Raw genomic sequence first — 12,385 nt, 5'->3', positions numbered from 1 at the left:
TCCAATAAAACAAGGAAATGAATCACTTTGAGGTCGGCAACGGGATTTGGGCTGTAGGGAGGTGTCTGCAGCAGGACAGCGGGCTGTCCTGACTCAGCAGACCACCCCACTGTGCAGAGTCCCTACAGAGAGAGAAGACCACAGACTCTTCCTTCTGGAAATTCAAGCGTACAGTGGCACTGCCAGAGGATGGTGGGGTTCCCCCTGACCTGTTTGCTGTTTGCACCCGCATCCTGAGCCCCTCTGGTTGGGGGTCCAGGGCTCCAGACCAGGAGGGTCAGAGCTGGAGAGAGTCTCCTAAGGGGGCCACCTCCTGGCCTCTGAGCAGATGTAGCCTGGGGACCATCCCCAACTCTTGGGCCTCCAAGCGATTGAGGTTGGCCGGCGTGCGGGGCGGAGCTCGGAGCCAGACAGAGCTGGTTCCCATAGGAGCCCGCAGCTGGCCGCTGAGCAGGGCTGAGGCTCCGGGGGCATCAGAACAGCCTGGCCCCAGGGCTAGGATGCGGGGGTGGGTGGGGGGGCTTTGAGATGGACTGAGCCCCAAGCTGCCATGGACGGAAACGGGCCCAGATGGCGACACAGCCCAGAAGCATGTGGCCCTGCAGAGCCCCCCTCCATGGGAGCCGGCCTGACAGCACCTTCTGCTAGTTCTCTTCCCCTTGACCTTCTGGCCCCACCAGCCTCTCCACCCTTGTCGTGGGACACATGGCTCTCGACGCGGTGCTTTTCCAGAGCAGATGGCAGTGCCCGTCCCCCTTGTCATGTCCCCCATGTCCTTTCACATGAAAATGGCAGACAGCCAGACGGATGTCCACCAAGCTGGCCTGTCCGAGTGGTGTGGACTGAAAGCCACGTCCATCCCAGGTGCCCGGACCAGCCCCCGGAAAGAGAGCCTCCGGTCAGGGCCTCACCTCGGGCCTCGGTCCCTCCCAGCCCTGCCCTTCCTCAGCCAGCGAAGTCACAGCAAATCACAGCCATTTGCTCCCTCCCCCAAGCCTTCTGAGGCCACAGGGATAGGAGCCCCAAGCCCAAGCCTGTGGGACCAGCGGCCTGGTGCGTGGGAGCAGGGCCTTCCGTTTTAAAGTGACACCCAGCCCCCACACCCGTGGTGAAGAGCAGAGCTGGGTGTTGCCTCTGGACCAAGAAGAAACAGCCCCTGAGGGAGGACTGCCCGCTCCCCGCACAGGGCACAGCCCTCCTCTGTGCTCCCAAGAGCCTGGGGCAGCAGGAAGGGGGAGTCACCCCTTCACTCGTTCATTCAACAGATGCTGGGGGCGGGGGGGGGGGGGAGATCCCGCTCAGCAGGTGGGGATGACAGCCGTCCTCACTTGGAGGCAGTTGGAGGATTGATCCGAAGGTGCTGGGAGGGCCTGGCCGGGGCTGGTCAGAGCTGCTCACCACAGTGTCCTCTCAGACCAGGCTCTCCGGGAAACCATCGTGATTGGATCTCCCCGCCCACCTCCTGTCTTGTCACTCTCTTATTATCTCCTGATCACTCTCTGAAATTATTTATTTGTTAATTTGCTTATTCTCTATTTTCCCACCAGGATGTGAGACGCATGAGAGCAGGGACCTGGCCTGCTGGGTCCGGTGCTGGTCCGGAGGAGCACGTCGCAGCCCACAGTCGGGCTACCAAATTATTAGTTGAAGGAATGAGTAGATCAGGTACATGAAGGAACAGAAGGATGAATGGGCTTCGTATGACCTTGGCCCTGTGTCTGGTTTGGACTCCAGGCCCACATTCTCCCCCTCCTCAGAACTGCCAGCAACACACTGTCTTCCCGCTCCTGGAACCCTTCCCCACATACATGTCAGGTCTCGCCGCTCCCCTCCCACAGATGTCTGTAGAAACGTCGCCATCTCAGGTCCTCTCTGACCAGCTTGTCTAAAACAGCAAACTCCCCCCTGCCCACCTCTAGGCATTTCTTACTCGACTCCCACCCCCACTTTGGCTTTCTTTTCTCCGCAGTGCTTAGCATTGTCTCCTATAGTAATAATTTCTCTATTTCATTTATTGTCTCTCACGCCCACCTAGAACATCAGCTTCAAGAGGGCAGAGGCTTTTGTCTGTCTTATTGGCTGGTCTAGAACAGTGAGCACCTGACACACAGTAGGTGGTCGGAAATCCTTGCTGAATGAATGAGTGAACTGGAGGTCAAGGGAGCTGGGGTAGGTGGGCTGGGGTCAGCAGAGAGGACTTCCTGGAAAAGGAGGTTTGAGTTGGGACTTACGGGATTAGGAGAGGCATAAAGTTGGTGGAAGAAAATTCCAGGTAGCATAAAGGATTTTGCAGGGTCTGGAGCTGGAATATCACAGGTACAGTCTTGCTTTATGTTCCCCCCGCAAATGCTTAGATCTTATGCTGTCTGACAACAGTCCTTTGAAAATTTATTCAATGTTTTATTCATCCTTAAATTCTTTAAAGCTGCAAATCAAACAGTCACTGGGTGCTTTGCTAACCACAGGTTCCGGGTTCCTGTGCTGCAAATAACTCTGCTCTTTTGCATACCAAGCAGACCTTTTTCTGTCCCGGGAAAATGAATTTCTCCTGGTGATCATTGCTCTAATTGCATCCACAGGCAGAGCAAACATCTTCTCTCCCCAATTTGCATTATGCAAAACCTTAATCTCCACAAGTTTCTAAAAGCACTGTGAAGGATTCACGGCTTTCTGACACCAGGAAAAGCACTGCTTGATCTACCAGTCTATATAAATTAGATTTATTGGGGGCGGAGGGATAAAGGAGTCTTGATACTATAAACTATTGGGGAATAATCAACCCTGAGCACAGATGCCCCATAAATTTGTTTCTTAGGAAAAAAAGAAATAGGACAACTGGCCACACACATAATGTTGGATTTATGTCTCTCATTCCATTATCAAAGAGGACAGCAGACTTCTGTCTCACGCAAACTCCTATGCCATGTAAGACGGGACTGGCCCTCTGTGACCTGGGAGCAAAGTGGCCTAAGAGAGGTCCCTGGAAGGTGCGACAGGAAAGCGAGATGCTCGGCGTTGTAGCAAGGGCACAGGGTGAAAGATCTTTGAAGCCCAGCTGTGCTCGCTCATTCCTTTATGACACCAGGCGGGTTAGTTAACGCCTCTGGGCTTTAGTCCTCTCACCCGTCACTGGAAATAACAAAATCCACCAGCCCAGCTGGCTGATTAAGGGCAGTTCTGGATGGAATTTTTGTTGGGAACTTCTGCGGGCCAGGCCCTGGCCTCTGTTCTGGGGGAACAGCTGAGGCCAGGAAGACCCCTGATCTCAGGTGTTTCAAGGACAAGGGAAGGAACCTGTAGCCTGGGTAAGCTCAGATGGTGATGAGGTCCGTGAAGCCAGTGAAACAGGGTCTGTGACCGTGACTACTAGGGAGAGGGAGAGTCACATTAGCAGGATAATACCGGGAACCCAACTGTGACAGTGAGTGTGGGTGAAAATAGCATGCTTGGGTGCTGGCCCAAGTGGTTAGAGCCGGAGGCATCAATCCAGGCAGATTTGGCCACCAGCAGCGGCCAGCCATGGGCGTGCTGCATTCTGTTGCTGGGTACAACCAAACATGTTCATTAACAGGTGTATTATAATTCCTGTATTTTTCATTACCATTTACAGATGAGGAAACCAAATCTTAACCATAGAACCAAAATTGACTATTTGATATGTACCCTGTCTTCCATCTAAATTTATTTGCCCGGAGATGAATAGGAAAGGAAAGCCTGGATCCTTGTACCTGTTCTTGAACTACTGTCTCTCATCTGAAACCTACCCTTCTGTGTGCTGCTTTGCCACACTGGGGCCGGCCCTGCAAACCACAGGTTAGCTTTGCTAGTGATCCCAGTCGGGATTTGCCAAGAGGGGGCGCTAGAGAGCGACATCAACACTGGACGAGGAAGAAGGGTGATGCTGCTTCCTTCTGCTTCCTGTCTGCTACTTTGCTTCTTCTTTCGGGTCTGTTTTACTGTCCTATCAATGTCACCCGAGTGCCTTCAGGCATACCAGCATCAAGCAGCCAGTGCTAGATGATTTTCAGGCCCACAGTTTCAGTTCTGCAAAGTCCCTCTTCCAAGCTTCTGTTTTCATCCTTATAACCTAATTCCCCAGCCCTAAGGTGGGAGCTGATTCCTACAGTTGCCACCTCCGTGACATCATAGAGCAGGAGGGGGCGAATTTTTTCTTCAAGGGCCACATAGTAAATACTTCAGGCATGCAAGCTATATGCTCTCTGTTGCAACCACTCGGCTCAGCACTTGTAGTGTGAAAGAAGCCATAGACAGCACGTGGTCAAACGCACATGGCTGTGTGCCAATAAAACTTTATTTATAAAGGCAGATAGCTTACTTATGAACAGCAGTTTGCCATCCCTGCCTGAGTGTTCTCTCTTTGCATTTCAATCCCTCAGTACCTAGTTAACAATTATTTATTTATATTTATTTATTTATATTTATTATATGTATATTATTTATATATTATATTTTATAATGTATTATATGTATTTATTATACATATTATATGTATTTATTATACATATTATATTTATATATTATAATATATTATATCTATTTATTATATATTATATTATATATATATATAGTGTGCCTACTGAGTGCCTGCCCTCCGAGTGGGCACTGGAAATTACACAAACAGAAAAAAGGAACAGGAACCCCTGTAGAACCATATATATACACGGTTTTTATATATATATATATATTTTTTTTTTTTTTCATTGTTAAAATAACTGGCACGATTTCTGTCTCCTGCCTGGACTCTTACTCATACAGAAATTAGAACCAAGATTAGGATTCAGCTTTGACTTGCTAAACAAAACATTTAATGTACTTGCTACGTTTTGTTCATTGGGTCCAAACAGCCAAACGTCAACACCATTGTGGACCACTGTGATGCTTCGTACAATGAAAATATGACCAAGAACCTCAGAAGACTATACAGTGGCAAAAAGCAGGAGTGTTGGCATAGTCTTGGGGCAAGACTGTGAACATGTACTGTTGGCTCTGAGCAGTAAAAGCAAGCTGCTTCTTATAATCCCTGAGGATTGCTCTAGAAAAAACAAAGCAATAGGTTAATAACTGCATATGTGGTGTCAGGGGGCTGTTGATGGGCTCAAGCAAAGATCCTATGTCTAGAACAGCAGCTATAATCGAAGTCACCCCCTGAATAGATTTCTAGTAATCCACGGTCATTCTCCAAGAACCATCTGTCCCCACAGGGGCCAAACAGGCAAGTTAACCGGAGATGTGATTGGATTCCCCACCCCCACATCTTTCAAGTCTTCCAGGGTGACACTTATCTCTGTAATTCACCAAAAATGCTACCCTGGTTAGGACAGAAATTACTAGAGGGTTTCACTCGGGTCTTACCTCTGTTATGGATTTTATACCACGAGTCCTCCCCATTGCTGAGGAGCTCAGGATCTGCCGACCTACTGGGTCTGCTGTGATTTGAACTTGAGTCAAAATTCCATGTCTTACCTGATCTCTGTTTTTGAAACATTAGACAAGAGGCCATGGAGGGTCATGTGGTGGTTTCTGGCCACCAGATCTTTTTCTGTTATAGAGATCCAATCACATTTTGATACACTGCCCATCTATTTCATTTCTAAGGACACCATGAAGCATAAGCCATGCAAAAGATTTCCGGAGACATTCGGATCACCACTTCTTTTCCTCTGGAAAATATGGTGAGTAGGCCCATCCTTGTCTTAGAGGGATAAATGCTGTCGCTTGTCCTCATCCCCACTGATAGCTGCCATCTGGTGTCTCCCTCTGCCACCTCCACCACTGCATGTGGCCCACTGAGAGCAGCCACCAGAGCTGCAAGGATGCAAGTGCTCTCTCTATAACGTATGCCGCGATGCACTCCTGAGACAGCATCTGCCAGACCCTTAGAGGGCATGGAAGGGGGTCAGGAGGAGTGGCTGTCCATATTATTCATGACAAAGTCACTCCCACGTCCTAATATCCCTAAGCCATTGGATTTCTTCCCTTACGTTATACAAGGAACAATCTGTTATCCCAACCTGATTAAATGAGGGCCACCACGGAGGCCAAGGACGGTCAGCAACCAAGTTCACAGAGGCCACCTCCAGCTTTAAGTGCAAACCCTTGAACTCAGAATCCTCAGTAAGTGCACCCACATCTATACATCTACTTTGACCCAATGTTATATGTTGTCCTCCTTAGCCTAACACTCTTCCAAAATCTATTCCTACACATACTCCCCAGGTTTCTGCTAAAGTAAATCAGCAACATCCCAAAATCGCTTTGGGGTGCGTGCTATTTCCTCCCGGTCAGACTTTGCGCTTCTCCCTCTGGAACACGCTGGTACCTGACCCGAGTTTAGCTGCAACAAGAGTGATTCCGGTGAGGCTCGAGGGGCATAGGTAGTTCCTTGCAAGGAAATCTTCTAATTACCTTCTGGGGAGACCTAAGAAGGAGCCTGTTTCTCCTTGGCTCTACAGGAGTTCCTGTTCCTTTTTTCTATGTTTGTGTGATTTCCAGTGCCCACTCGGAGGGCAAACACTCAGTAGGCACACAATAAATGTTTTTGGATGGATTAGCAAAAACATTTCAAGGGTAAGGGCCAAGGATTTGAAATTCTATTTCATTGTTTAATTTGTAAGAAATTGGCTGTCAAAATTGAGCCTTTTCCTCTCACTTGAACAAAACCCCCAACTGTCCGGGTCCTCCTTAGCCCTATCTCTGGCTAGTGCTGGCCTCCCTTAAAGGGCAGGCTCAGGTCTGATGCCTCCCAAACCTTCATATCTGGGAGCATGAGTCTTGGTATCCAGTAGGTACTCAGTGAGTTTTAGATGGATGGCCGAATGAATGAATGGAGGGTATTGCCTTCAGAGACCTCTTCCAGAACCATCCGCCTCAGCTGGGCATTAGTCACGCCTTACCTGCCCTCTGTATTCTTCAGATTGTGCTCAAGGAGATAAACCAATCTTTCATTCCCACCAGCAAATTCTCTCCCAGAGGTAAATTGATACAGTTGTATGACCAACACCTGGCAGGCCATGATAGGGTGGCTTTCGGCTGTCAGGTCTCAGGGCTAAATGCAAACCCAGCCCTGCCTCAGTAGCCCTCATGGCACCTTCATGCCTCTCTGTGGAGCTCTGTGGAGCTCTTTCCTGGACGTCTACTGGGACTCAGTGATCACAAAGGGGGCAATTGCCTGGGCAACTGGACATCATGGCTGCTGAGCCAACAGCCATTTCTGGTCTTCACGCTCAGCTCAAGTCTGATGTGGTTCAGGTCCCAGGAAGCCACAAGTTTCAGAACTCGGGCTCTCCTCGCATCCCAGGATGTAAATCGTGATGGATTCAGGCCAGTGGTTCTCAAATCTGGCAGACCCAATGACCTCTGCAAAGAAGAAATGTATTCAATAACCTCTCTACTGCCCTGAAATGGAAGTCATGAATAATTAACCTATAATATCACACATACTTAAAAACCCATTATAATGCTCTTAAGTGGATTATAAAAAAGAAATAAAGGGAAAATAATTTGTAATAAAATAAATCACATTTCGGTATGTAAATGAGCAGGCAGACGCACGAGGAGACGTGATGGATCGTCAGATCCTCCCCAATATCCAGAGAATAAGTTTGTGGGTAAGAGAACTAAGACCAGGAGTCGCCTTACAACAGAAGAGCAGGAAAATGCAAGAGATACTTGAATATCAATAGTACATTCCATATACATTACAATCTCGCAAAAATACTTTGTTTTGATATAAAGTTGACATAGGTTCTATGATTAAATGGAGCTCTTCACAATCTTAAATTAAATCAAAATGGCTCTTTATGCATGTGGACGACGTTTATCTCGTTTGGACTGTCTTGCACATTGGAGGACACCCCCGATTCCTGCCCCCACTCTGTAAAGGCCAGCAGTATCAACAATCATTAAGATAAAACAAAACACCCCCTTTTTTCAACATGTCCCCAGGGAGCAGACCTCTCTGGTGGGAACAACATAGTGACCAGTCATGACCGGTACCTTTGCTCTACCAGCAACTGGTCTAGAAATAAGCCTGGGATGCCATTTAGGCCAAAATAGCATGAGAGAGAAAATATGCAGGAGGCTTCTGGAAAAGGTCTCCCAGGTCTTATAAAGAAGCAATAGGAAAAAACGTATGTTTCTCTCTTCCTGCCTCTGGGCATGGTTTCATTAGGACATAAAACCTGGAACTGCGGAACCTTCCTGTGACCATCAGAGCAAAGGCCAAGGAGGGGACGACAGCACAGCAAGAAGCTGGAAGGAACCAGGTCCCTGAGAAGCCATGGCTTCTGAGCCAGCCGGACCCAGAGCTGCCTGAAATAACCTCTGGATTCCTTGGTTGATGAAGTAATAAATAGTCCTTATTATTTAGCTACATGTTTGGGAATTCTGTTTTTTGAAGCCAAAAATATCCCATCTGTGACAGGTAAAGGGACACTTTTGCTCATTACCATAATCCCTTCTATTTAGTGAGCAAACAGTAATTTCCAAAACACCGGAACTACGTTCATGGCGTTTGAACCAGACCCCCTGTGAGGGGTGGGTTAGGGTCCCCATTTATAGACAATGACACTGAGGCCAAGAAGAGGAGTGGCTTGCCCAGGGTCAGACGCACCGGGGGTAGCAGAGCTGGGACTAGGCCCGGGTTCTGGCCAGATGCCCCCCGCAGAGCTGTACCTGAACCCCCCGTGCTGCATCCAAGAGGCCTGTGGTCTGGGATCCACAGCTCCCCCAGGCCTCTGTGCCCTAAATACCCACACCCTCTCATCACTATCATTTTACATTCTCATTATCGGGGTGACTTCCTCAAATTAAAAACCTGAGTCTCTAGACATTCCTTATTAAATATGTATATTTCATCTTGAAAGAACTAATACATATTCATTAACACAAGTAAGTTCTTCATTAGTCCTCGGATGTGGCAGGCTTTGAAGGATATGGGACATGGGACAGGTGAGGCTTGAGCAAGTCTGTTCATGGTACCAGGGTGAGCTTCCGTTCCTTCGTCCCTGCACTCATGCCCACAGTGAGCACTGGCAAAGAGCACCCACTGTGCCCCACCCAGCGCGGGGTTCTTGAGCCATGGCCCTGGGCTGTCCCCAGTTCCTGTGCTCACAGACCTGGTGGGGGACAGTCAATAATCGCACGAGCCAGATCATCGGAGGACTGAGAAACAACACGAAGGAAGAAGTCGGGCGTTCTGGGATGGGAAGTGACTTTGGAGGACACAGAGCAGTCAGGGAGGCCTCCGGGGGAGGAGCAGAGACCCAGCTAAGGGCACCGCCCCCCCCTCCCACAGCAATTCCAGCCTCTGAGCAGGGCCCTGGAGCCTGGGAAGCCCAGGGTGAGGACCCCGTGACCACAGGTTGCAGGGGAGCAGGCGAAAAAGGAGCAGGCAGAGACCAACCTCTCTTCCACACTTCTCAGGGGGCTGGGGATGTGGGTGCACCATGAGACCCAGTGGGAGCTCAGGGTAGCTCAGAGCCAGGCTCAACCATCCATGTCCTGGAATTTTCCATGCCGAGCTGCCATTTCCTGCGGAGTGGAGACACAGCGTCTACGCCGGCTCCTTTAATACTGCCACTGTCGAGAGAGCCCGCGTGTGTGCAACCGGGCCTCTGAGAGCCGGGACACCGTGGGAGCTCTGTGTGAGCACGGAGACTAGAGAAAATCTCTCATCTGCACATTTACACATACACATGACACACACATATCCACACGTACACACTCACACATATACATACACATGCATGCATGTACATACACACTTACACATATATACACATATATACATTCATACACATATACACACGTACACATATGTACACATGACACACAATCCACAAGTGAGATGTTCTTTAAGAATTGCTGCGATCAGGCGGAGGCCCTTCTGCAGCAAACGCGTCTCTCTGGGACCCGAAATGTACAGACACACGGCACCGCAGAATCAAACAGCCCCGCGTGTGCCTCCTGACGAGCTCCTGTGCCACCTGGAAGGGCCGCCCCGGGAAGGAGCGCGCGTCAGCTGCAAGCCCCGCGGCTCCCCTCCGACGGGCTGCAGTTGAAGCCGGCTCCTGAGCAGGGACAAGAGTGGCCCAGCCTCCCTGGCCACGTGCTCGCACGCGCAGGATCCACCCTCCACGTGGATCTGGAAGTCAGGGCAAGTCCCCTCCGCCAGCACACCCCCCTGCAGGGCCCAGTCCCGGGACGGGGGGGGGGGGGGGGGTGGGCACGTGACCTGTCCCGGCCAATGAGCCGCGAGCCCAGTGACTGCCTGCCCCCAGGCTGGGCGCTCTATTGCCAAGGCGGGGTCCTCCCTGCCAACCTGGCTTCTTTGTGCCCAGATCTGGGGATGCAGTGACGGGGCTGCCCCACCACCTGGGTCGCAAGTGAGAAGCCTCCTGAACACAGCTCCCAGCCGCCCCTCCGTGCACCTGAACTTGAACAAGAAATCCGCCATCTGGGGCGGGGCTTCTTCTTGGGGGGCCGTTCCCAGTGCAGCCTCTCCCGGCCTATCCCGAGTGTGCATCGGGGGTTCGACTCGTGCACCCCCAGAGAAGAACCGCTCCGTTCCTGAGGCCCCGCAGGTGCCGGGCCCTGTGCTCCTCCGGGTAAAGACCATAACCTCTGTGATGAATGTGCGCGTGCTGAGTATTATTGTCCACTTAGCGAAGGAGCAAGTAACACTCACCGCAAGCGTCCCTGCGCACTCCAAACGCGTTGGGCATTTGCCAAACTCCTTAAGGTAACTTTTTGGAGCCTCACGATTCCCCTGGGAAGGAAGTGTGTTATCTATTCCCATTTGACAGATGAGGACACTGAGGCTCAGCATGGACCTGCACTAACCTCCACCCACTCAGCCAGTCAATGGCAGAGCCCACGTTTGAACCAACGCCCACCCGGCTCCTGATTTGGGGTTCATGCTGAAGTCCCCCTAGGTCATTGGTGGTGACCCCGAGGGGTGGGGCAGGACATGGGGCACAGGGGCCACCTCTGCCCCAAGGGCACCAGCCAGAAGCACTAGTGCAGGAGGCACGGGCTCTGATCCTGCAGCTCCTGGTGGCCCGGGTGAGATTCCCCAAGGAAGGTTCTGGGTCATCCAAGAAACCCTTCCCAGCTCTGCATTCAGCCCATCACCTTCATTGCCATGCCTCCCTGTCTGAAATGGACCCTCTTTAGAGTAAAGCACATTGATTCTGCCTAATTAGCTCCTCAGATGAAATCACGGGTTTATTTTGAGAGCAGCATCCTCACAAATGAACGTCTCCCTGGAGCATTCAGGTGGAAATGCAGATAAACACACCTCTTCGTAGAATAAATGGAAGCAATTTGTCCCCAGGGCCCTGGGCTATCACAGGCCCTGGGCCTCCCTTTCACAAAAGGCCCACCTCTCAGGCTTCTGGAGCTCTCTCTGAAAGAGGCCCCTGGCCAGTGAGAGAGACACCCCGGGGTGGGTGCCCCATCAGCCAGGGCAGCCTCCCCAGCATTCCCCACGGCCCCACGCCCAGCAGACGCTTTGCCTGCACTCCCCCAGCCAGCCCCAGTCCAGCCCTGGAAGGAACATGCTGCTGGGAGCCCCTGCTACGGATGGGAAACTGAGGCACGGGACAATCAACTGGAACCCAGGAAGTCCAGCCACAAAGCTCCACACTTGATCACGAGGCCCCCTCGTCTGTCTCCACCCGTCCCTGCGTCCCTGTCCTCATGCCTGAGAGCACCTGGTATTAGCATCTTTCTTGTAAGTCAGCGCAGTTCTTGTTTTCTGCACAGCCCCATGATAAAGCCTTAGTCCACTTCGACATTTCAGCCCACCCATGGGCTTCATGACCCTGTCAGCAGGTCCCATGTTTTGGGATGCCAGAAGCTCCCCATGGGGAAGGCCTCCTGGGCTCCTGTCTCTGACAGACCCTGCCCTCCGCGGAGACACCTCCCCTTCCGTGAGCAGCTGGCAGGCCTGAAGGTGGGGAGTGAGCGCCCGTCCCAGGCATCGTGTTCTCAAATCCCAGCTCTGACACCCCTCAACCATGTGGCCCTGGGTGAGCCCCTCCAGCTCCTTGCCTCCTTCCTCTCTACAGGGGAGGGGGTGCATGTGGTGCCCCTCACAGGGCTGTTGTAGGAATCCATGAAGGGACATGTTCACGTGAACACTGGGCCCAGCCCATAGTAGGTGTTCAATTAACCCTACACATCACAGGGACTCTCCAGTCCCTGATGGGCACTGGGATCTCTCTCGTCTGTCCATTTGGAGGAGGGAGGCTAGATTTCCTTTTATGCCCCTCAGGCAGGGGCAGGCAGGCAGACTTTCCGGGCTTCACCATTAGGCAGAGTCAGACTTTCTAAGCTGCCTCCAGCAGGTCAGAGAAGGTGA

The sequence above is a fragment of the Lontra canadensis genome, unplaced genomic scaffold (assembly GCF_010015895.1).
Source record: "Lontra canadensis isolate GAN:19392208 unplaced genomic scaffold, GSC_riverotter_1.0 scaffold65, whole genome shotgun sequence".
NCBI classification, from domain to species: Eukaryota; Metazoa; Chordata; class Mammalia; order Carnivora; family Mustelidae; genus Lontra; species Lontra canadensis.
Note: the sequence above shows the minus strand (reverse complement) of the source record.